We start from the raw sequence: 24,322 nt of genomic DNA, 5'->3' as shown, positions 1-24,322 counted from the left end.
GCAATGTGATAATGACCAGATAATCTGTTTTTAGGTGTTGGTTGACAGATAAATATTGGCCAGGACACCGGAGAGATCTTCCCTGCTCTACTTTGAATCGTGCCATCGGATATTTTACATCCACTTGAGAGGGTAGATAGGACCTCGGTTTAACGTCTCATCCGAAAGGTGGCACCTCCGACAGTTCAGCACTCGGAGTGTCAGCCGAGACTAGTCACTGGAGTGGGACTTGAGCACATAATCGAAGAATGAAAGAACTTGCATTTATTTATATAGTGCCTTTCACTAGTTCAGGACGTCCCAAAGTGCTTTACAGCCAATTAAGTACTTTTGAAGTGTAGTCACTGTTGTAATGTAGGAAACGCAGCAGCCAATTTACACACAGCAAGCTCCCACAAACAGCAATGTGATAATGACCAGATAATCTGTTTTTTAGTGGTGTTGGTTGAGGGATAAATATTGGTCTGGACACCAGGAAAACTCCCCTGCTCTTCTTCAAATAGTGTCATAGGATCTTTTACATCCACCTGAGAGAGCAGATGGGACGTCAGTTTAATGTTTCAATCTGAGAGACAGCACTCAATCAATACTGTACAAACCTAGATTATGTGCTCAAATCTCTGGAATGGGACTATAAACCCACAACCTTCTAACTTAGAGGCAAGAGTGCTACCACTGAGCCACAGCTCACACTAACTAATTTAGGCTGACACTCCAGCCCAATACTGATAGATACACATTCCAGCCAAATACAGATCCCTTGGAGGCTCAGCTCCGTGTGAGATGGACCTGTGACTTTCATTTTGTATATGATTTTTAACAGTATATAAATCACAAGCTTCTTTGCAACCCAACACTGTACTAATCAAAGCAACCCTTGCACAGAGTAATGTTGATTCACCAAATGACACTGAAATTGATAGGTTCTAGGAAGAACATAGGGGTCATTTAATCCTAGATATGGCATTTTCCAAAATGACATATAATTATTTCTGCTCTTTCGTTTTGTGAGTCTTCGATTGAGGCATGAGGCAGTGGGCTGGATAGTAACACGAAGCAAGTCACGTTTTAAGGCAGTAAATCTCAACTGCATTACATGGTAATAATATACCAGACCCCAGAACAGTTGTCTTGTTTGGACTGGAGTTGAGCCAGCAAGATTTTGTCCATTACTACCCTGAGGTTCACTTACACAACACCTAACATGAGGCTACAACTTGGGAAAAGAAAGTCTGGGGAAGCACATTTAATCAGAATGCACTTCGATTATTAATTGTCATGATTAATGGTTATACCATGGAAATAGTGGAAACGATTAATACATCAGGTTGACTTGCTGTAGCTTTGTATGAAACCCTACACAGTGAAGAATGCAATGTAATAGGAAATAAAAGCAAGGACGACAGGAACTTTATTTTAGATCTGAACAATGTGCTTATCAAAAGGATTCAAATTGTACATAAAAGAAGAGAAAGACTGCGATTTATATAGCACCCTCCACGACTTCAGGATGTCCCAAAGCGCTTTGCGGCCAGTGAAGTACTTTTGAAGTGTAGTCACTGTTGTAATGCAGGAAATGTGGCAGCCAATTTGCGGACAGCAAGGTCCCACAAACAGCAATGTGATAATGATCAGATAATCTGTTTTTTAAGTGATGTTGGTTGAGGGATAATATTGGCCAGGACACCAGGGGGAACTCTTCTTTGAAACAGTGCTATGGGATCTTCGACATTCACCTGAGAGGGCAGATGGGGCCTCAGTCTCATCTGAAAGACAGCACCTCCAACAGTGCAACACTCCTTCAGTACTGCACTGGTGGGTCAGCCTCGATTATGTGCTCAAGTCTCTGGAGTGGGACTTGAACCCACAACCTTCTGACAGGGCGAGAGTGCTACCCCATAGAGCCACAGCTGACAATAGAGAATAATGAACAATTTGATTTGTTTCAACAATTCTGCCTGATTTATAAAGAATATTTAAAAGTGGGTTACTCTTGAAAGGATGGCCCATCAAATGCTTGCAATTCAAGCACTTGCAGTAAGGCCTCAGTAATTTGAGAATGATTTGAGTCTGGGCTGTGCAGAAGGTAGATGAAGATATCTGTGCTCGTTTGGAGTTCAGTGCCTTTTGGGAAGCTATCCTGCCAACTGAGGGTTGGATTAGTTGAAACAGACAGTCATGGTCGCCGCAGGGATCTTCCAGTTGTCTAGAGGTAGACAAATTGACAGTGGAGAAGCCAAATTTTCTTTTCATATGATCATGAATTTATTCATGGGCTGTGTTGTTTTAAAATCAATGTAACCAAAGAACATAGCAAATCAGTTAGTTTTAGCATTATTATGGAAAAGGACAGAATTAAATCAGGAGTAAACGTTTTAAATTGGGGGAAGGCAAATTTTACAGAACTAAGAGGTGATTTGGCAGAAGTGGACTGGACACAACTACTTGAGGAGAAATCAGTGGGAGGCACTAAAAAGTGAAATTCTACGGGTACAATGCAGACACATCCCCTCAAAGAAAAAGGGTAGCACTGCCAAATTTAGAGCCCCCTGGTTGTCTGGAAATATACGGGGCAAGATAAAGCAGAAAAAGAAAGCTTATGACTGTCACAGAAAACTAAATACTGCAGAAAGCCTAGAGGAGTATAGAAAATACAGGGATGTCGTAAAAAAGGAAATAAGGAAAGCAAAGAGAGGGCATAAAAAAATATTAGCTAGTAAGATTTAAAGAAAACCCAAAGATCTTTTATCAGTACGTTAAGAACAAGAGGATAGCTAAGGAAAAGGTGGGACCTATCAGGGATGATCAGGGTAACTTGTGTGTAGAAGCAGAGGATGTGGGTAGGGTTTTAAATGAATATTTTGTCTCCATATTCACAAAGGGAAGGGATGATCTGGACCTAGTATTTAAAGAGGAGAGGTGTGAAATATTGGATAAGGTAAATATAACGAGAGAGGAAGTACTAGAGGGACTGGAAAGTTGATAAGTCACCAGGGCCGGATGGATTGTTTCCTAGGCTATTGAAGGAAGCCAGGGAGGAAATAGTGGATGCTCTGAGGATCATTTTCCAATCCTCACTAGATACAGGGGAGGTACCGGAGGACGGGAAGACTGCAAACGTAGTACCATTGTTTAAAAAGGGTACAAGGGAAAGGCCGAACAATTATAGGCTGGTCAGTCTTACCTTGGTGGTGGGCAAACTATTAGAATCAATACTGAGAGATAGGATAAACTGTCACTTGGAAAGGCATGGTTTAATCAGGGATAGTCAGCATGGATTTGTTCAGGGAAGGTCATGCCTTACAAATCTGATTGAATTCTTTGAGGAAGTGACCAGGAGGATTGATGAGGGTAGTGCAGTGGATGTTGTCTACATGGATTTTAGTAAGGCATTTGACAAGGTCCCGCATGGCAGACAGGTCAGAAAGGTAAAACCCCTTTGGATACAGGGAAATGTGGCGAATTGAATCCAAAATTGGCTCAGTAACAGGAAACAAAGGGTAAAAGTCGATGGATGTCTTTGCAAATGGAAATCCGTTTCCAGTGGTGTGCCACAGGGCTCAGTGTTGGATCCCTTGCTGTTTGTGGTATATATTAATGATTTGGACTTGAATGTAGGGGGTATGATTGGCAAATTTGCAAACGACACAAAAATTGGCCGTGTAGTTGATAGTGAAGAGGATAGCTGTAGATTCCAAGAAGATATCAATGGGTTGGTGGAGTGGGTGGAAAAGTGGCAAATGGAGTTCAACCCAGAGAAGTGTGAGGTAATGCACTTAGGGAGGGCAAACAGTAAAAGGGAATACACAATAAACGGGAATATATTGAGAGGGGTAGAAGAAGTGAGAGACCTTGGAGTGCATGTGCACAGGTCCCTGAAGGTGGCATTACAGGTAGATAAGGTTGTGAAGAAGGCATACGGAATGCTCTCCGTTATTAGCCGAGGTATAGAATACAAAAGCAGGGATGTAATGATGGAACTGTATAAAATGCTGGTAAGGCCACAGCTGGAGTATTGTGCGCAGTTCTGGTCACCACATTACAGGAAGGATGTAATTGCTGTTGAGACAGTGCAGAGAAGATTTACAAGAATGTTGCCAGGGCTTGAAAATTGCAGCTACAAGGAGTGATTGGATAGGCTGGGGTCGTTTTTCTTGGAACAGAGGAGGCTGAGGGGAGACTTGATTGAGGTGTACAAAATTATGAGGGGCCTAGATAGAGTAGACAGGAAGTACCTGCTTCCCCTAGCAGAGAGTTCAAGAACTAGAGGACATAGATTTAAGCTGATTGGCGGAAGGATTAGAGGGGACATGAGGAAAAACTTTTTACCCAGAGGGTGGTGGGTGTATGGAATTTGCTGCCCGAATTGGTGGTAGAGGCAAGGACCCTCAACTCTTTTAAGAAGTACCTGGACCTGCACCTAAAATGGTGTGAGCTGCGGGGCTACGGACCGAGTGCTGGAAGGTGGGATTAGAATGGGCACCTGGTTGTACTTCGAGCCGGCACGGATACGATGGGCCGAATGACCCCCTTCTGTGCTGTATCTCTTCTATGGTTCTATCAAATGAAGAGGCACACTTCACCGTAGTGAATTATTATTTTATTTTTAACATTACCCCCTCAGATTAAGAAATGTTGAGAGCAGTGCACAATATTTTTAACAGTCTCTATAACAACAACAATTTGCATTTATATAGTGGTTTTAACATAGTAAAACATCCCAAGGTGCTTCTCAGGGGCGATTATCAAACATAATTTGACACCAAGCCATAGAAGGAGATATTAGGACAGGTGCCCAAAAGCTTGGTCAAAGAGGTAGGTTTTAAGGAGCGTCTTTAAAGGAGGAGAGAGAGGTGGAGAGGTTTAGGGAGGCAATTTCAGAGCTTAGCGCCTAGGCACATGAAGGTACTGCCGCCATTGGTGAAGTGTTTTAAGATCGGGGATGCGCAAGAGACAAGAATTGGAGGAGTGCAGAGATCTGAGTTGTAGGGCCGAAGGAGGTTACGGAGATAGGGAGGGGCGAGGCTATGGAGGGATTTGAAAACACAGATGAGAATTTTAAAATTGAGGCGTTCCCAGACCGGGAGCCAATGTAGGTCAGTGAGCACAGGGGTGATGGGTGAATGGGATTTGGTGCGAGTTAGGATATGGGCAGCAGAATTTTAGATGAGCTCAAGTTTATGGAAGACGGGAGACCAGCCAGGGCAGCATTGGCATAGTCAAGTCGAGAGGTACCATAGGCATGGATGAGGGTTGCAGCAGCAGGTGAGCTGAGGCAGTGGAGGAGATGGGAGATGTTACAAAGGTGGAAATAGGCAGTCTTGGTGATAGAGCTGATATGTGGTCAGAAGCTCATCTCAGGGTCAAATAGAACACCAAGGTTGTGAACGGTCTGGTTCAGCCTCAGACAGCGGCCAGGGAGAGGGATGTAGTCGGTGGCTAGGGAACGGAGTTTGTGGCGGGGACTGAAGACAATGGCATCGGTCTTCCCACTATTTAGTTGGAGGAAATTTTTGCTCATCCACTACTGGATGTCAGACAAGCAGTGTGACAAATCAGACAGTGGAGGGGTCGAGGGAGGTGGTGGTGAGGTAGAGAGAAATATAGGGAAATATTTGTGAGAGGCTTCACTTCTGATTGTTGACAGGTTTATGATCTTGTATATTCATATTGTGCATCGTCAGCTAAGGTTTGCTATCTTAATTCAGTTTGGGTTCCGCCAGGACCACTCGGCTCCAGACCTCATTACAGCCTTGGTCCAAACATGGACAAAAGAGCTGAATTCCAGAGGTGAGGTGAGAGTGACTGCCCTTGACATCAAGGCAGCATTTGACCGAGTGTGGCACCAAGGAGCCCTAGTAAAATTGAAGTCAATGGGAATCAAGGGGAAAACTCTCCAGTGGCTGGAGTCATACCTAGCACAAAGGAAGATGTTAGTGGTTGTTGGAGGCCAATCATCTCAGCCCCAGGGCATTGCTGCAGGAGTTCCTCAGGGCAGTGTCCTAGGCCCAACCATCTTCAGCTGCTTCATCAATGACCTTCCCTCCATCATAAGGTCAGAAATGGGGATGTTCGCTGATGACTGCACAGTGTTCAGTTCCATTCGCAACCCCTCAGATAATGAAGCAGTCCGAGCCTGCATGCAGCAAGACCTGGACAACATCCAGGCTTGGGCTGATAAGTGGCAAGTAACATTCGCGCCAGATAACTGCCAGGCAATGACCATCTCCAACAAGAGAGAGTCTAACCACCTCCCCTTGACATTCAATGGCATTACCATCGCCGAATCCCCCACCATCAACATCCTGGGGGTCACCATTGACCAGAAACTTAACTGGACCAGCCACATAAATACTGTGGCTACGAGAGCAGGTCAGAGGCTGGGTATTCTGCGGCGAGTGACTCACCTCCTGACTCCCCAAAGCCTTTCCACCATCTACAAGGCACAAGTCAGGAGTGTGATGGAATACTCTCCACTTGCCTGGATGAGTGCAGCTCCAACAACACTCAAGAAGCTCGACACCATCCAAGATAAAGCAGCCCGCTTGATTGGCACCCCATCCACCACCCTAAACATTCACTCCCTTCACCACCGGCGCACTGTGGCTGCAGTGTGCACCATCCACAGGATGCACTGCAGCAACTCGCCAAGGCTTCTTCGACAGCACCTCCCAAACCCGTGACCTCTACCACCTAGAAGGACAAGGGCAGCAGGCGCATGGGAACAACACCACCTGCACGTTCCCCTCCAAGTCACACACCATCCCGACTTGGAAATATATCGCCGTTCCTTCATTGTCGCTGGGTCAAAATCCTGGAACTCCCTTCCTAACAGCACTGTGGGAGAACCGTCACCACACGGACTGCAGCGGTTCAAGAAGGCGGCTCACCATCACCTTCTCGAGGGCAATTAGGGATGGGCAATAAAATGCCGGCCTTGCCAGCGACGCCCACATCCCGTGAACGAATAAAAAAAAACATTTCAGCTAGTAGAATTCTGCCATTCTCAGAGTGTTTATCAACTGGAAAGACAGACTTTCATTTATGGAGTCTCCATTTTGACTAGAAGTTAATTATATATCTTAATCTTTCAGTTTGCTGAAGGGGATAATGACCAAGTGTTTCTTGAGCACATTCAATAAATAGTTTATGGTGAACCCCTTCTCCAGCTGGCCAGCGTAATGCACCCTCGCCTCTGAGTCAGAAGGTGGTGGGTTTAAGTCTCACTTCAGAGACTTGAGCTCAAAATCCAGGCTGACACTACAGTGCGGGACTGAGGGAGTGCTGCACTGTCGGAGAGGCTGTCTTTTAAACGAGGCCCCGCCTGCCCTCTCAGGTGGTCGTATAAGATCTCCTGGCACTATTTCGAAGAAGAGGAGGGACGTTCTCCCTGGTGTCGTAGCCGATTATTTATCCCTCAAACAGCATCACTAAAAAACAGATTATCTGGTCATTATCACATTGCTGTTTGTGGGACCTTACTGTGCGTAAATTGGCTGCCGCGTTTCCTACATTACAATAGTGACTATACTTCAGAAGTGTAAAACGCTTTGGGATGTCCTGAAGTGGTGAAAGGCGTTATATAAATGCAAGTCTTTAACATTTTTTGAAAGGGCTGATCATGTGATCCTGGCCATACAGCCCAGTGACCATCGCTGCCGAGGAGGCTACGCCTGAGTGAGCTGACCTGGGCCTTGTAGAGCGAGCTCAGCTTTTCATGTTATCAAAATGATGCTTCTATTTATGTAGCACGTGATGTGTTGGGAGTGCGGTGAACTCACAGGGGAAAGGGGGGGAGTTTTGGTCATTTGCAGCGCAGCGGCTGCTGCATCTCCGTCTTGGGTGAACCTTTGAGGAGGAGGCGGAGGTGAACAAGCACTTGGTGCCCGAGGAAAATTGGTTTTTGAAGCCCAATGGTGGCTGGGTGTATTACAAGGATGGGAGATGGAGGGAGAGGAAAGAGAGGGGAGATGGGGAGTTGGAGGGAAGGGGGAGAAGGAGAGACAGAGGGGAAACGGAGAGAGAAGAGAGTGAGAGCAGGGGAGAAGGAGCCAGGAGGGAATGGGGAAGAGGTTTAGGAGGGAGAGGCGGGCAGGGGGAGATGGAGAGAATGGGGGATGGGGAGGAGAAGAGGGGGAGGAAGTGGAGCCAGACCGACAAACAGTCTCAGTGGGAGGGGGAGAAGGAGGCAAGAAACTGTTTCAGCAGGGATTGGGGGGGGGGAGGTCAAGATCAGTAAACTCTCTCAGCAGGTCGAGGGCAATTAACTGTCTAGATAGGAAAGGAAGTTCCAAGGACATTTAACTGATTAAACTGTCTCATGGTGGTGAGGGGTGGAATATGGTCAGACGTGTCTCGGGGGAGGGGTGGAATATGGTCAGACGTGTCTCGGGGGAGGGGTGGAATATGGTCAGACGTGTCTCGGGGGAGGGGTGGAATATGGTCAGACGTGTCTCGGGGGAGGGGTGGATGTTTTCAATGCCTTTTAACATGGAACAATGTACGGATTTTACTCTAGTACAGTACCATACAGAGAAACACTAGCTGCTCTCCCATGGCATGGTAAAGGGGGTGAGAAGATCAGAATCCTTGGGCTAGAAAGAGGGAAATGCAACCCAGACTTCTCCTGATCACTACCTGGTAATCCCACTTACCTCCTCGCTCTGTGTGTATGCTGCCATTCAGCCCCGCCCACACTAGAAGCACCAGCGGGATTTTGATTGAGTAGCTTGTGGTCTTAGTTCACACCTAAAGCATGCTCACCTGGGTGAGATACTGGGGACTTGCTGGTACTCATCGAATCACCTTGACAGAGGAAAAAAAAAGCGCGGATGCACGCATACCTTAAACTACTGATCAGCGTATTCCACATCAACATCAGTATTGCCCACTGCTTGCAATTCTGCTCAGCAGCCTCTCATGAGTTCTCCAACACATGCTCAACTCGTGTAGGTGTCAGCCGTGGCTCAGTGGTAGCACTCTCTCCTCTGAGTCATGAAGGTTGTAGGTTTAATTCCACTCCAGAGACTTGAGCACATAGTCTAGGTTGACACTCCAATGCAGTACTGAGGGCACGCTGCCCTGTCGGAGGTGCCGCCTTTCGGAAGAGATGTTAAACCAAGGCCCAGTCTACCCTCAGGTGAATGTAAATGGTCCCATGGCATTATTTTGAAAAAGAACAGGGGAGTTCTTTCCGGTGTCCTGGCCATTATTTATCCCTCAATCAACATCACTAAAACAGATTATCTGGTCATTATTTCATTGTTGTTTGTGGGATCTTGCTGTGCGTAAATTCGCTGCTGCGTTTCCTACATTACGACAGCGACTACACTTCAAAAGTACTTCATTGGCTGTAAAGCGCTCTGGACGTCCTGAGATTGTGAAAGGCGCTAAATAAATGCAAGTCTTTCTTTACAGTCTCATGTTCGGTGTGAATCCGTATGCCGATGAATCACCAATTTACAACGTTGCAGGTGGCTCTGTGTCTGTGCCGGTGCTTGTATAAATTGTGGTGCTTGTGAGTGTGCACTGTGGTACAGTGTATGGTTCAGTGGATGTCTGTACACCGGATGGGTCAGACGTATCTTTGGCTGATTTGATTTGCGGCTATAAAAATGAAGGAAAAATAATGGTAAAATGCTTTGTTGTGTTAAGAGTAAAACGTGCCCACTTATTTCTGACCGGGCTCCCCGCAACAGCTTGACATTCCTGTTGTAGTATCCAGAGCCGCACATGTCTTGAGTTGTAGCCGATACCATCTAACGCATGTACTAGCTGAAGAGTTGGCTCGGGAGATCAAATTCAGTTCAGATTAAGGTGATCTGTATTTAATTCAATCTCTCATATAAATGGGACCTACATCTCCTAAATAAAAGTCTCTAACAGACTTGAAAGAGTTTTGCAAGTAAAAACGATGACGAGATTGGAATATTTGCATCTTCTTGCAGATAAATAGCAATGACGTAATTGAGTAAACCATTCATAATGGCATGTTCTGTAATGAATGGTGGTATAACTCTGTACTTCACTGTATTACATTGACCTTGTAACCTCAAAATGCAGATACTGATTTGGGCAATCATTACTGCAGTTTCATTTTCTTTCTGCTGTGATTATATAACAGGGTTGAGAGGAATCTCCAATGAGAAAACCCAACGGATGTTCCTTTGATGAAGGGCAGACGGCATTGATACTGTGTTGACTGAGAACTGCGGAGTTACAGAGCTTCCACTGTAAGTTGCAGTGTTCATTGATTGCGATCATTATCTTGCACAGACAGCGAGAGATCAGGCCTTTACCACATCGAGTTAATCCCAGTAACGGAGTTTGTTGACTGTGAAATTTGAACTTGAAAAGCTGATTAGTACGAGTGGGAAAATATGAAGACGTAAGTCCAAGGGAACCTTTAACCATGGGAGCTCGTATCACAAACTCAGCTCTCCTAAAATGCCAACGGCAATTGTCAAGTTATTTTTACATAGAATTTATAGCACAGAAACAGACCGTTTGGTCCAACTGCTCTATGCCGGTGTTTATGCTCCACACGAGCCTCCTCGCACCTTTCTTCATCTCATCCTATTAGCGTAAACTTTTATCAGTGAGGAAATTGATTATTTTTGTTGATGAAACCACAAAGATTAATTCTACAGTATCATTAGGGGGCCGAATGGCACTGTGAGTTAGGAGAGTGGGGCAGGCCTGAGAACTGTACGTTGGTATAACCGAGCTATGTTGTATAACCTGTACGTTGGTATAACCTGATCCATTCACCAGCACTGTTATCCTTCAATTTGAATATCTACCAACAAAATCAATGAATAAATCGATTTAAAATGTAATGTTTTAAAATGTAACATTTGAAGTGAATTTAGTTCATTTCAAACCAAACTTCCTTTGTCAACCAGATTGATTTTGGTAGAAACATAATCAAGTGAGTTGTGAACTAAACAGCATTTAATGTAAACCAGAATGATCAAATAGGCATTTCAATTCAAGTCCGAACTAAATGTACTTTGTGAGGGATCAACCTGTAAAATAAGAGGTACTCACAGAAATGTAATATGTTAGGCAGTTGTACGTGAACTTCACCGATCAAAAGTTTTACCCTTTGATGTTATCGTAATTAATTTAATGACTATTTAAGAATTTTATGTCCATGTGCACATTTCTATCTAGAAAACCGTACTTCCTATAGTCATGTTTTTATCATGCTTGTGTGTCATTTTTTTCCCATTATAAATTTCTTATGTCCACATTTAGAATGGGAATTACCTATGTAAATTTTTCATGCTGCAGTTACACCCTCCCACAAGTGGCGGTGCTGTAGAGCCTCAGTTTTGCATCTCCCAGCCCCTCTGTCTACCTACGCTCCAATCAATTCTATTTATTTGCTTCCTATTTGGCCATATTTAACTATTAAGTAATAGTACAAACTCAGAAGTATTGTATTAGATTAAGAACAGAAATGTATGAATTTAAACTGAATTACATCTGTTTGCCCTGATCCAGTGATCCCCTGGCCTCTAACTGTACCGAACCCGAAGATTACACTTGGTCTTAACTCTCCGTGTGCAATCTCCCATGGGACACTGGTGTGTGTGCATTTGCATGTATAGAAAACTAATTATTGTCATTGGAACCCATGATTCTGTCTCTGTGGGAACTTTAAGGAGTTGATAATGCAATGGTAGCTGCCTGATACATTGCACTATATTGCCCACCCACCCCTGTTATTAGGTGCAGAGGCCTGCATTGTGCTTGAGGTACCTACTATGGTCCAAATGTCACTAGTATGAAGCGCACTGGAAGCCTTTGCATAAACTGTGCAAGACTCATAAAGGCCACGAGAAAAAAAGATTTAATTCAGTGAGGGTCTACCTGCTCTCTTATTTGGTGGGGGTGTCACATGGGAGATTACAGTCTCCTGCCCTCCCTCCTGTGTGCCTTGTGCCTGCTTATGATTTCTGCCATTTACGCTGCTTTCTCTTGTTGGAGAATGAAAAACAAAGAGATTCTATAGGGGATGGGTGTCATAATAATAGTTATACTGGAAGCCCGTTATTAAAACTATAGCCCTTGGAATTATTAGAGGGCACCCACTATTGCAGAGAATGCTGGGCTATCTTGACCTCCATAGATATCTATTCTTCTCTCTCATTTTTAAGCTATGAAGAAAAAAATAGAGGGGATAAAGAAATGGAAAAAATGATTTTTAAAAAATAATTAAATATTAGACCAAAAAGTACTCCAGAGTTTCACGTTATCTAGAACCTGAAGAGTAATGGCAGTTTGCATTAATGATAGGATTTTAAGTGCTGAGAGGCACAAGCATTTTTGGGGTGGGGTCCTTACAAAAGCCTCCATGCTCTACGTTTACAGTTTGTCTGATAGGTTTGGATAGGTTTTGTCAGGATTGTAGCTGAAGGGGTGTTTTGACTGAAATCATGATTACACAATATGTGTTTAAAGGTTGAACTCTCTCTACCTTCCCTCGTGCACTCTTTGTGATACTGTCGACATGTGGGGTTTGGAAAAAAGGGCACCAAAGTGGAAAAAAATCTCTAACGTTTTCAAATGTCTAAAATATATATTAGGTGTCCTTCCACCTCTTTCTAATGACCCCCGTTATCTGCTCGTACAGAGATGGGTTTGTTTTTCTGTCATCCAGTTGGTGAGCAGTGGGGATATACCCTGCACACTACAGTTTGAAAGTCAGTGGGAGTGACAGGATGGCTGGTTTAAACACGATTCTAACTGGTAATTTGTCTCTTGATGATTTTTTCATTCCCTATGGCCAGTGGTGCCAGCATCCAACAGGGGAGCGGGGGCCAGGAAATCGGGGTGGAGATCATCTCTCATCGGCTCCTAGCCCAATTGTGTATCATCTTCCAGTTGGTCACCTTAGGCCAGTCTGCAGTGGTCCTGCCCAAAATGGGCAAGAGCCTGATTTAAAATATGTAAATCAATGCTAATGGGAGCTGGATAAGTACTTGAAAGGAAAAAATTTGTAGGGTTACGGGGGATAGGACGGGGATGTGAGACCAGCTGGATTGCTCTTGCATAGAGCCGGCACGGACTCGATGGGTCGAATGGCCTCCTTCCGTGCTGTAACCTTTCTATGATTCTAATGATATTGAAGTGAGCACAGGTGCAGTTCCCAATTTCCTTGCAAGGGGTGTGCTGTGCACTCAGATTGCCCTCCATGTCTGGGCTATTTGAAGGAGACGTGCCCAGAATGTCCTGTCTGAGGAACTCTCTGTTTAAAGGGGCAGCAGCTTTTTTTGGATCATGTATAAAAATGGACTTGAACCTTCGGTTTCTGAAAGCTGTTTAGTGTTTGATTTGTTTTTGAAGGTTTTTGCCCTGTATTTTTGCCAGTGATAATTATCATTGTCACAATTAAAATTCTGGGCGTTTCAATGGGGATTGCTCCCTTTTATGGTTATCTGGAGGAAGAAGAAGAGGATGAAAGGAGGGATACAGATTAAATTGGATCAGAGACAAATTGCCCATACAGTTGTGCCTGTAAATCAAACATACCTACGGGTGTCATGTGTAAGGAAAACTGGTTTTGGAGGATGTGCTTTAGTAAGCAAGTTGGTGATAGAGGTGCACCATGTGTTCCAAGCTGACCTGCAGACAACTTCCACCACAGGGAAGGATTCTTTACGAGGACAGACCTCTGAGCAGCTCTCAAGGCAGTGAAGTCCTGCATAATAATTCTCTCCATCCAGGACAAGACATCTTGCTGTAGATTGGAGCCCATAGCCTCTATAGCAATGATGGCCAACCTCAGGCACGCATGCCACAAGTGGCACGCCTTGCTCCGGAGAGTGGCACACCACGGGAGCGGCTGCTGGAGACTCGGGCTCCTGGGGAAAGTGGCGGCATTACCCAGCACCGAGACTGAGGCCTGGGCCTGCTCGGGCTCCATCACGTGCGGTCAGTCCCCCTTGGCTTTGTTTAAAACGCTGCGTGGGTGGGCAGGAGCGCGGGCTCAGGCCTCATGGGGCGACATGTGTATCTACTCCTCCTCTTGAGGAAGTGACGTCACCCTCTCTGTCTCGCTGTTCTCGGTAGCACAAAGTCCTCGCCAGGCGGCCACGACAGTTGACTTCTCTGAGTGAGAGGTGGTGTCAGTTTTGCACTGTTTTCTTCGTTCTTGTTGCGTATAGTTTTTGTTTCCTTTCTGTCCTAACAATGTCTCTGGATAAACCGAGCACTTCCAAATGAAAGTATGAAGACGACATGGCTATGAGAGAGTTTAATCCTGCTCGGGAAGAATAATTTTTGTTCTCATTTACACCAGGTAAAACGTCAAAGCCAATCTGTTTGATTTGTGATGCAACTGTGGCTGTCCCAAAAATTTTTAAATTTGATCCTACATTTGTGAGCAGACTTTTTCCACCATGAGTTTCATCAAAAATAACTACCGCTCCAGACTGACAGATGACCACCTCAATAATCTTCTGCAGCTAGCATGTTCAAAATTGGATCCAAATAGCAACAATATCATCAGGAGCAAGCAGGTTCAGAAGCCACATTAAGTATGTAAGATTGCCATGTTTAATTTGTAGACCTAGTGACCATTACATAATGAGGCCTATATTGGCCCTATAACAATTGTTGGAATTATTATTTGTTTTATTCAGCTAAGATTGCCAAGTTTAAAAAAAATTAGTATTATTTATGACTATGTTGCAAGAGGCACGCCCGCACATTCTAGTTTCACAATGTGGCACTCCTTTGCAAAAAGTTGGCCATCGATGCTCTACAACCAATAGTCTAGTATTCAACATTTTGAGCATTCGAAAGAGATACTTCGACTGGGCTTAGGACCTGTTTCACTAGAGGTTCCTCTACAGATTCCACATGCTCCCTTGCGGGACTGCAGTTGTGTTAGGAGATCATACGCATCTGCACAGATTGGGGTAGTGGTACTCTTCCACAGTCACTGCCAGATCTTGCATGGTACCTTGCATGATCTGTAATGACAGTAGGAAGCATTGGTGTTCGGATAGTGTTCTTTTAAATGTAGGGCCCACGATGCCCGAATGCTAGGGCACTGGAGGGGAGGGATGTGCCTGGCCTTCTGACCGTCATGTTACTGCTCCCTCCTCTGCCATCACCACCTGATCCTGTTCACTCACACTCCGTGTCCCACCTGGTGCACCCTCTTCTAACTGGATAAGTAAATGCCATGGGGTTGCCACTGGTGCCTGCTATAGGTTGAATGAATGACGGAGGGTGTTGCGGGGTGCCACCGGGATGTACAGGTAATTCTTGGGGTTCTCCCCCTGTCAAACCAGAAGAGGAACTTCCATCACAATGCTGACTGCAAAACATGCCCTCGGTGACCGTGTCAGCTCAGTGGCAGCACTCTCGCCTCTGAGTAAGAAGTTTGTGGGTTCATAGTCCCACTCCAGAGACATACGCACAAAATCTAGGCTGACACTCCAGTGCAGTATTGAGAGAGTGCTGCACTGTTGGAGGTGCAGTTAAACCAAGATCCCGTCTGCCCCCCTCAGGTGGATGTAAAAAGATTACGTAGCACTAGCTCGAAGATGAGCAGGGGACTTCTCCCTGGTGTCCTGGCCAATATTTATCCCTCAATCAACACCACTGAAACAGATTATCTGGTTATTTATCCCATTTCTGTTTATGGGACCTTGCTGCCTACAATTTGTCTGCCACGTTTCCTACATTACAACGGTGACTACATTTTTATTGCCCATCCCTAATTGCCCTTGAGAAGGTGGTGGTGAGCCGCCTTCTTGAACCGCTGCAGTCCATGTGGTGAAGGTTCTCCCACAGTGCTGCTAGGTAGGGAGTTCCAGGATTTTGACCCAGCGACGATGAAGGAACGGCGATATATTTCCAAGTCGGGATGGTGTGTGACTTGAAGGGGAACGTGCAGGTGGTGTTGTTCCCCTGTGCCTGCTGCCCTTGTCCTTCTAGGTGGTAGAGGTTGTGGGTTTGGGAGGTGCTGTCGAAGAAGCCTTGGCGAGTTCATTGGCTGCAAAGCACTTTGGGACATCCTGAGGTCGTGAAAGGTGCTATGTTAATGCAAGTCCTTCGTTCCTTGCTTTCTTTCAACAGCAGTTACATTGCCAATACTGTGTGTCACAGTGGTTTGCTGGAATATCTCGTGAGTGACTGAGTGAAGGGCGAGTAATAAGAAAAGGATGGCATTAGCCCTGACCTTGCTGGGTGCTTCTGGCCGCACCCTGGCCCATTCCCTCTAGGTCTTCAGGCCTTAGGATGTCGAGCATGGCCTGTTCGACTGACTCAAATGTCCAACATCGAGGATCCCTCCACTCATTCGTGTTTGCTTGCCTGTACGCATTGCCTTGTTCTGCAATCAGAGCAGTTGTGTTGAGATATTGGAAGTTTGAAGAGCAGATAAAAAGTGACACCAAATGCACGCTCTGCGTCCCATCTTGTGAGTGAGTAAGTGGTCATTATCTCATAGCTGTTTGTGGGACCTTGCTGTGCTCAATTTGTCTGCCACGTTACCTACATTACAACAGTGGCTATGCTTCAAAAGTACTTCATTGGCTGTAAAGCGCTTTGGGACGTCCTGAGGTCACGAAGTGCACTTTTTAAACGCGCTTTTCTTTGATGTTCCGTAGTTTGAAGTGACATCATAAAGTGGCCCCTGCTCTACTGTGGAATGGATGTGCAGCTTGGAAAGGGTTAATTTCTGAGGGCTGAGCAAGTCGCCTCGGTCATGATTCAACAGGGAGAGAGAAAGTTGCTCATGGCACGCATAATTTATCCATCTACTTGGTACAGTGAAGAATGACTGGCCTTACCTTGATAGATCATCCTCGGGCTGTTGACCTTTTTCTTCATCTACCCCCACATCCTTTGGCTGTAGGCCACAGCAATGACTGTTACTTCCTGCCGAGCAGATTGGATGAGGCTCCCGTGTGCAGTAAGAATTAAGCATCCCTTTAAATTGCAGCTGTAGCCCTTAACAGGCCCCTAACAGTTGCCGCTATCTTTTGCCCCTCCCTCCCCCATCCCGCTGACGGTGAGCTCCTGTTGGCACACCAAGTCCAGGCTGTGCCTGCTTAATGAGGCCTGCCTCATCTGGCAAGGCCAGCCTAGCGTGACATTAGTGGGCACTAATCTTGCAACGTTACAGCACATCAAATATGCCGTAATGATTTAAATTGAAAGCTTACAGCATAAGACTCGGAATAATACCAATAGCAGAGGCAGGTACAATCTTTACAAGTCAGGCCCCAAGTAGTTCCAGAGTTTGAAACAATTTCAATCCTGACATTTAGACTTGTCGTCATTATATTTTCTTCCTCGCCTCTGGCTAATTATAGTGTAAAATGGTTCATAAAATTAGCAATTGGACATTCAGCAATTTCATTGGACCTTAGTTAGTGTGACCTCCCGCACATTCTGTCCCGTGACACGGAACGGTGGGAAATACAACAGCTGGGATTGTTCTGAAGTACTTTGCTTGTCTTGTTGCGCACAATACCCCCTGTCAGAAGAAATGGGCAATAAGAGACCAGTCTTTAGTCAAAGGAGGAGACTATTGTAAAATTAATTGATAGCCTCATACAGTTAGTTACTGTGTTGACATTTGGCTTGCTGAAGATTGCGGAGTGAACGAGGGTAATTTTAACTTTGTGCGATAGTACCCTCTCAGTTGGACATAAAAGATCCCATGATATTATTTTGAAGAAGAGCGGGGGCCTATATTTATCCCTCAACTAACTAAAAAACAAATAATCTAGTCATTATCTCATTGCTGTTTGTGGGACCTTGCTGTGTGCAAATTGGCTGCCGTGTTTCCTACATTACAACAGTGACTATACTTCAAAAGTATTTCATTGGCTGCAAAGTGCTTTTGGGATGTCCTGAGGCCGTGAAAGGCGCTATATAAATGCAAGTCTTTCTTTGCATCTCTCCTGATTTTTACTTCCATTGAAGGCAAAATTATCCCCAATGTGTTCAGTGAACACACGGGGCTGGATTTCCCTTAATCTGTTCCTACAAGGTTGGGGCGGGACTTCCGCCCGACCCTGGCCTAGTTTCCTGGATCAAAGGTCATTATGTATGCATTCATGGCAAGTTCCCAGGGGGATCCCCGCCAACAACTAGTAGCCCGCCATGTGCCCCCCCAGGAAGAGTGTCATGATGCCATTGCAGCAGCAGACGAGGCAGGAGGAAATGTTAAAGTGAGGCCACCCTCTGGAACAAATCTTCTACTGAAAGCCTCAGCCGAGGCCAAGGTTTTGAGCAGGTAAGGGAGAGGAAGCCTTTACTAGGCCCCGTCTCTCCGTTTACAACATTTGGGACCATGTAGGCTTATTACCAGCTTTCACCAGCTGGTCCCGGGGAGCAATGATAAGAGAGACAGTGGGAGGGTTTGGGCTGTGGAGCCGGTGCCCTGTCGGCCAGCTTTTGCGTGCTGCAGTTGGGGGAGGGGTATCCAGAGGAGATCCTGACTTGAGTGAGGACGGAAAGGAAAACCAGTCAGGTCGGGGAGACGGCACTAGGCCTCGCCGCCAAATTTTCCCTGCCATTTCCTCCGCTATCTTGCCCAATTTGGGGGGGGGGCGGGATAACGGAGGAAAATCCAGCCCATAATGCTAACGTGTCTCGTGTCGAGGGTTGTTATTCCACGGAAAAATACAGATCGTCGGGAAATAAACTTTCCTGGCTGGACATTAAACGAGGTAATGCTTTGGAATTTCAACAAATTCACAGTGGAAATCATTTTTTTTTTAAGCCAAAAGTCATCAGCGCTGGGAGTTGAGGTGATTTCTGGGTCAGGTGAGCTGGCAATTTGAATGAAAGAGAAGTAAAACAATGGCTTGACATTCCATTCCACTGTTTGACTCTGAATACTTAAACTTGGCACAATGAACATTCCAGTGTGGTTTACGCTGGGACAGGGGACCCTGAGCTGATTCGAGCACTTACTCCGCACCTCGTGCTTTAGCTGTCTGTCCCTTTGCAGCACGAACCATCCAAGCTAGTCAAACAAATTACTCTTTCGCCTCAGTAGATGGCTATGTTACTGTAATTACATTGTGCTCTTCTGATTGGAACATTTGCAGAGATAGCGAGACAATTGTGCACTGAATATTTTATTGGTTGGTTTTGTATTCTGCCAACATATTAAAAAATCTAATAAATATAATATATTCCTACAATATAGTAAAAATAAATCTTTGATCTGCGTGCACTCCCTGCCTACTTATCCCGTTACAAATCCCTATAAAGAAAGAGTCGCATTTATATAGCTCCTTTCGTGACCTCAGGATGTCCCAAAACGCTTTACAGCCAATGAAGTACTTTTGAAGTGTAGTCACTGTTATAATGTAGGAAACGGGGCAACCAATTTGCACACAGCAAGGTCCCACAAACAACGATGTGATAATGATCAGATAATCTGTTTTTCAGTGATGTTGGTTGAGGGATAAATATTGGCCAGGATACCAGAGAGATCTCCCCTGCTCTTCTTCGAAATAGTGCCATGAAATGTTTTACGTCCACCTAAGAGGGCAGTTTAACATCTCATCTGAAAGACAGCACCTCTGACAGTGCAGCGTTCCCCAAGTACTGCATTAGAATGTCAGCCTAGAATACGTGTTCAAGTCTCTGGAGTGGGACTTGAGCCCACAACCTTCATGACTCCAAGATGAGAGTGCTACCAACTGAGCCACACCTAACACAGGTAGAAGAAGGAGTGCAGACAGAATTCAGTCCCCATTTTAAAGTCATACATTCTGTACTTATTTTTATATATTTCTATTATAAATTCCTATGTCCGCATTTATAATGGATATTTCCTATGTAAACTTGTCACGCTTCCCCCAGTTGAGTGCTGCTGGCAGGAGGGTGTAATTACAGTGGGACCAATTTACATAGGCAGTTCCCAATATGAATGTGGATATAGGAACTTGTAATAGACATGTATAGAAATAAGGCTAGAATATGACTTTAAAATGGGGACTGAATTATATCTGTACACCGTGGTCCAATTATCCCCGGGGCTCTAGCACCACTTCACCTGAAAACTACACCTGGTCTTGATTCCCTGGCGTGAAATTGGTCTTTGCCAGTATTGTGAAAGGGGCTCATAGTGAGCCAGCAGCCCACTTCACACCACGCACTGTTTTCTTTTCCAGTCAAGTTAATGGAAAAGAAAACCGGGAGGGGTTTAAACGGGAATGACAATTTGCTGCTGCTCGTTTTGCGCTACAGCCCAAAACCAATTTCAATCCTGAGTATCTTCACGTAATCAGAGCCAGATCTCGAATAAGGGCATGAATTTGTATCGTGAAATGATCCCAAATCATTCACAATTCACAAGTATCCGAATTTTGCCCAGTTTGGATGAATGTTTTGGGGCTGTTGGTCTGCCTTTTATTTATAAAAAAAAAAGTATAATTTCAGAGTTGTGAGGAGTGTGTTTAAAAAAAACAAAGGTGTCAGTTATAGGGTAGCCGCCCTGCAGTAGTCCCACACCAATTAATTGGAAGTTGAGAGGTGTGACTGATATATTCACTCTGAGTTCATCAGAGCTCATCCCTGTTTCGCTCTGGTCCCAGTGGTATTGCCTTCATTGCTCTATAATACCTCAGTTTGTACGTACCCCTCACACTGATGGGCAGGTGCCATCAGAGGTAATGACAGACATTTCCCAAGCCAGTTCAGGCTTAAAACTCCAAACCAGTGCAGACCCAATGTACATAAGGACATAAGAAATAGGAGCAGGAGTAAGGCCCCTCAAGCGTGCTCTACCATTCAATAAGATCGTGGCTGATCTTCTACCTCAACTCCACTTTCCCACCCTTGATTCCTTTAGTGTCCAAATATCCATCAATCTCAGTCTTGAATATACTCAACGACTGAGCATCCACAGACCTCTGGGGTAGAGAATTCCAAAGATTCACAACCCTCTGAATGAAGAAATTTTTCCTCATCTCTGTCCTAAATGGCCGCCCCCTTCTCTTGAGATTATGACCCCTGGTTCTAGATTCTCCAGCCGGGGAAACAGCCTCTCAGCATCTACCCTGTCAAGCCCTATCAGAATATAATATGTTTCAATGAGATCACCTCTCATTGTTCTGAACTCCAGAGAATATGGGCCCATTCTACTCAACCTCTCATAGGACAACCCTCTCATCCCAGGAGTCAATCTAGTGAACTTTTATTGCACCCCCTCTAAGGCAAGTATATCCTTACTTGGGTGAAGAGATCAAAATTGTACGCAATACTCCAATGTACTAAAGCAACATAAAATAGAATAACGAAGTAACGGACAAACAAATAACAACAACCACATTGCATTTATCCAGTGCTTTTAACATAGTAAAATGTCCCAAGCCACTTCACAGGAGCGTTATCAGACACAATTTAACACCGAACCACATAATGACATATCAGGATAGGTTTGATCAAGGAGGTAGGCTTTAAGGAGCACCTTAAAGGAGGAGAGAGAGGGGTAGCGAGGTATAGAGATTTAGGGCGGGAATGCTAGAGCTTAAGGCATAGGCAGCTGAAGGCACGGCCACCAATGGTGGGGCGAAGGAAATCGGGGATGCGCAAGAGGCCAGAATTGGAGTTTATCATAAGAATAAATAATACACTCGATAGTTTACATTGAAACTACAGCACCGAAACAGGCCATTCGGCCCAACTGGACTATGCCGGCGTTGACTCTGCACACGAGCCTCCTCCCTCCCTATTTCATCTAACCCTATCAGCATATCCTTCTATTCCTTTCTCCCTCATGTGCTTATCTAGCTTCCCCTTTAATGCATCTATACTATTTGCCTCAACTACTCCGTGTGGTAGCGCATTCCACATTCTAACCACTCTTTGGGTAAAGAAGTTTCTCCTGAATTCCCTATTGGATTTATTAGCAACTATTTTATTTTTATGACCTCTAGTTTTGGACTCCCCTACAAGTGGAAACATTTTCTCTACGTCTATCCTTTCAAACCCTTTCATAATTTTAAAGACCTCTATAAGGTCATTACTCAGTCTCCTCTTTTCTAGAGAAAAGAGCCCCAACCTGTTCAGCCTTTCCTGATCAGTTATATCCCCCCCGCAACACAAGGATGGAATTCCCTAGTCACCATCGCCTCTGCCTCCTGGGACTGTCGCTGGTACGATCTATGTTTAGATTATCCTAGCACATCTTTACCTTTCATTAGCTGCGTGGAAATCAGGAGCTTTTGCCTTTGGCAAGTTAAAGAAACTGTGATCGCGATGTATCGTAAAGGATCATTCCTTGCTGGCAGCACGAGCCAGATATTCAGCCGTGCGATGCCCATGGAAATTGTGGTCGTAAAATCGTGGGCAACGCCTGCCCAAATTTACGATATGCTTTGTTGGCGGTGCAGACTCCTGGAATTACTCCGCCCTGTGCAATGTGTATTTTTGAGGCAGGTGGGCCAGATAGGTTTTTATAGTGCTGTGATTTCACAGAAGGGTACTGGACTTTTCCTTACTTTTTGCATATAAAAAGTAATTGCCCAACATATGACAGTCAACCGAACGATTAAACCCAAGTGTGAAATAACAGATCGAAGAACAAAATAAAAATCACTTTTGTACCAGCGCAGCTATTTTTCTTCTGAGTTGAGTGGGTAGCACTCTCGCCTCTGAGTCAGAAGGTCATGGGTTCAAGCCCCACTCCAGTGACTGAACATTTCAGTACAATACGGAGGGAGTGCTGCACAGTTGGAGGTGCCATCTTTCGGATGAGACGTTAAACTTGCCCTCTCAGGTGGATGTAGAAGATTCCATGGTACTATTTGAAGAAAAGAAGGGACATTCTCATGGTGTCCTGGCCAATATTTATCCCTCAACCGACAATTTGAAGAAAATAAAACAGATTATCTGGTCATTTATCTCATTTGCTGTTTGTGGGACCTTGCTGTGCGCAAATTGGTTGCAAAATTTCCCTAGAATGACCACACTTCAAAAAGTACTTCATTGGCTGTGCAGTGCTTCGGGACGTCCTGAGGTCGTGAAAGTCACTGTATAAATGCAAGTTCTTTCATTCTTTTTTCTTTCTTTTAAATATGTTTCTTCTTTTAAAAAAAATCCTATTTTACCCCTGTCACTTTTCCACCTCCCCACTGTCACTTTAAAGAAGCTCAGTGAGCTCTACCATGGACTAATTTATTTCCACCAGGGTATCCCAGGGGATAGTGTGTGTGTGTGTGTGTTTGTGTGTGTGTGTGTTTGTGTGTTTGTGTGTGTGTGTGTGTGTGTGTGTGTGTGTGTGCGTGCATACAAACATCAGATGAGGAAAGAATTGGGCTTAGCTTTGATGCCCCATGTAGTTGAATAGCAGGCTGACACTCATTTTTAAGGATTGTGTGCGAGTGTGGTACTGGAGGATCCTTGTCACCTATGGTAACCACGCTAAAAGTCAACGTGTTCAGGACAGAAGGGGAGAAAATTACTGAGAATAATACAAATATAAGAGTCGATGATTCAAGAATTGCTGTAAGTGAAGATGCTGACAAGGAGGAAATGGAAAATGAAGGGAAGGGGAGAATAACGCTCAAATAATGAACGATCAATAAAATATGTTTGTGAAACATAGGAAACAGCCCACGCTAAGAAAGAAATAGCAATAAAATTGGACAAGGATAGATCACAGATATCAGTCTGCCGGCAGATGCCACCCACATTATTTACGAACAATTTTTTTTTAACACTCCCACCTCAGCAAGGTACCAGGACACAAGACACAGCTGGAAACAGCTGTAGCGTTGTTTGCTGGCTGTAAGGACAAAACACACTAATATTAATGGGTGTTGGAAAAAAGAGTCTTGATTGAAACTGAAACTAAAGAGGGTTCACTCACTGAATCAGAGAAATTCACAGCACAGAAGGAGACTGTTCGGCCCAGCGGGTCTGTGACGACTCTTTGCTAGACCAGTCCTAAAGGCGGTTTGTATCTGAGAGGGATTGCCTGCACCCAACTGTACCCACACACCTGTGTCTGCAAATCTAGGCAAACGTGGGAATGTCACACTTCTGAATATCTGAATGTATAGATAAAGGGAATGCAGTGGATGAATTTTCAGAAGGTGTGTGATAAGGCGCCACATAAGAGACTTTTTATAACAATTAAGGCACAAGGGGATGTAGCTGCATGGACAGGGAGATGGCTGGGTGACCGAAAACAAAGAGTAAAATTAATTGGATGTTTTGTTTGAACTTGTAGGTTGCGGATCGTGGTATGTTCCAGGGATCTGTGCTCTGTTTTCCATTTATATAAATGATTTGAACATAGGCACGAGAGGATGATATTTGACGTTTT

The 24,322-nt window shown here is 44.8% G+C and overlaps 1 protein-coding gene across 1 annotated transcript in view; it reads left to right on the top strand.

Moving 5' to 3' along the window:
- The window catches only part of sema4ba (sema domain, immunoglobulin domain (Ig), transmembrane domain (TM) and short cytoplasmic domain, (semaphorin) 4Ba), a 341,741-nt gene that overhangs the window by 51,363 nt on the left and 266,056 nt on the right, over nucleotides 1-24,322 (top strand). Inside the window, exon 2 of the mRNA XM_067971587.1 lies at nucleotides 10,124-10,232. The gene's annotated coding sequence lies outside the window, so the exon portion shown is untranslated. The remainder of the gene's footprint in view (nucleotides 1-10,123; nucleotides 10,233-24,322) is intronic.

This window comes from Heptranchias perlo, chromosome 34 (genome assembly GCF_035084215.1).
Source record: "Heptranchias perlo isolate sHepPer1 chromosome 34, sHepPer1.hap1, whole genome shotgun sequence".
Taxonomy (NCBI): domain Eukaryota; kingdom Metazoa; phylum Chordata; class Chondrichthyes; order Hexanchiformes; family Hexanchidae; genus Heptranchias; species Heptranchias perlo.
This window is presented reverse-complemented; position numbering and strand designations above follow the sequence as displayed.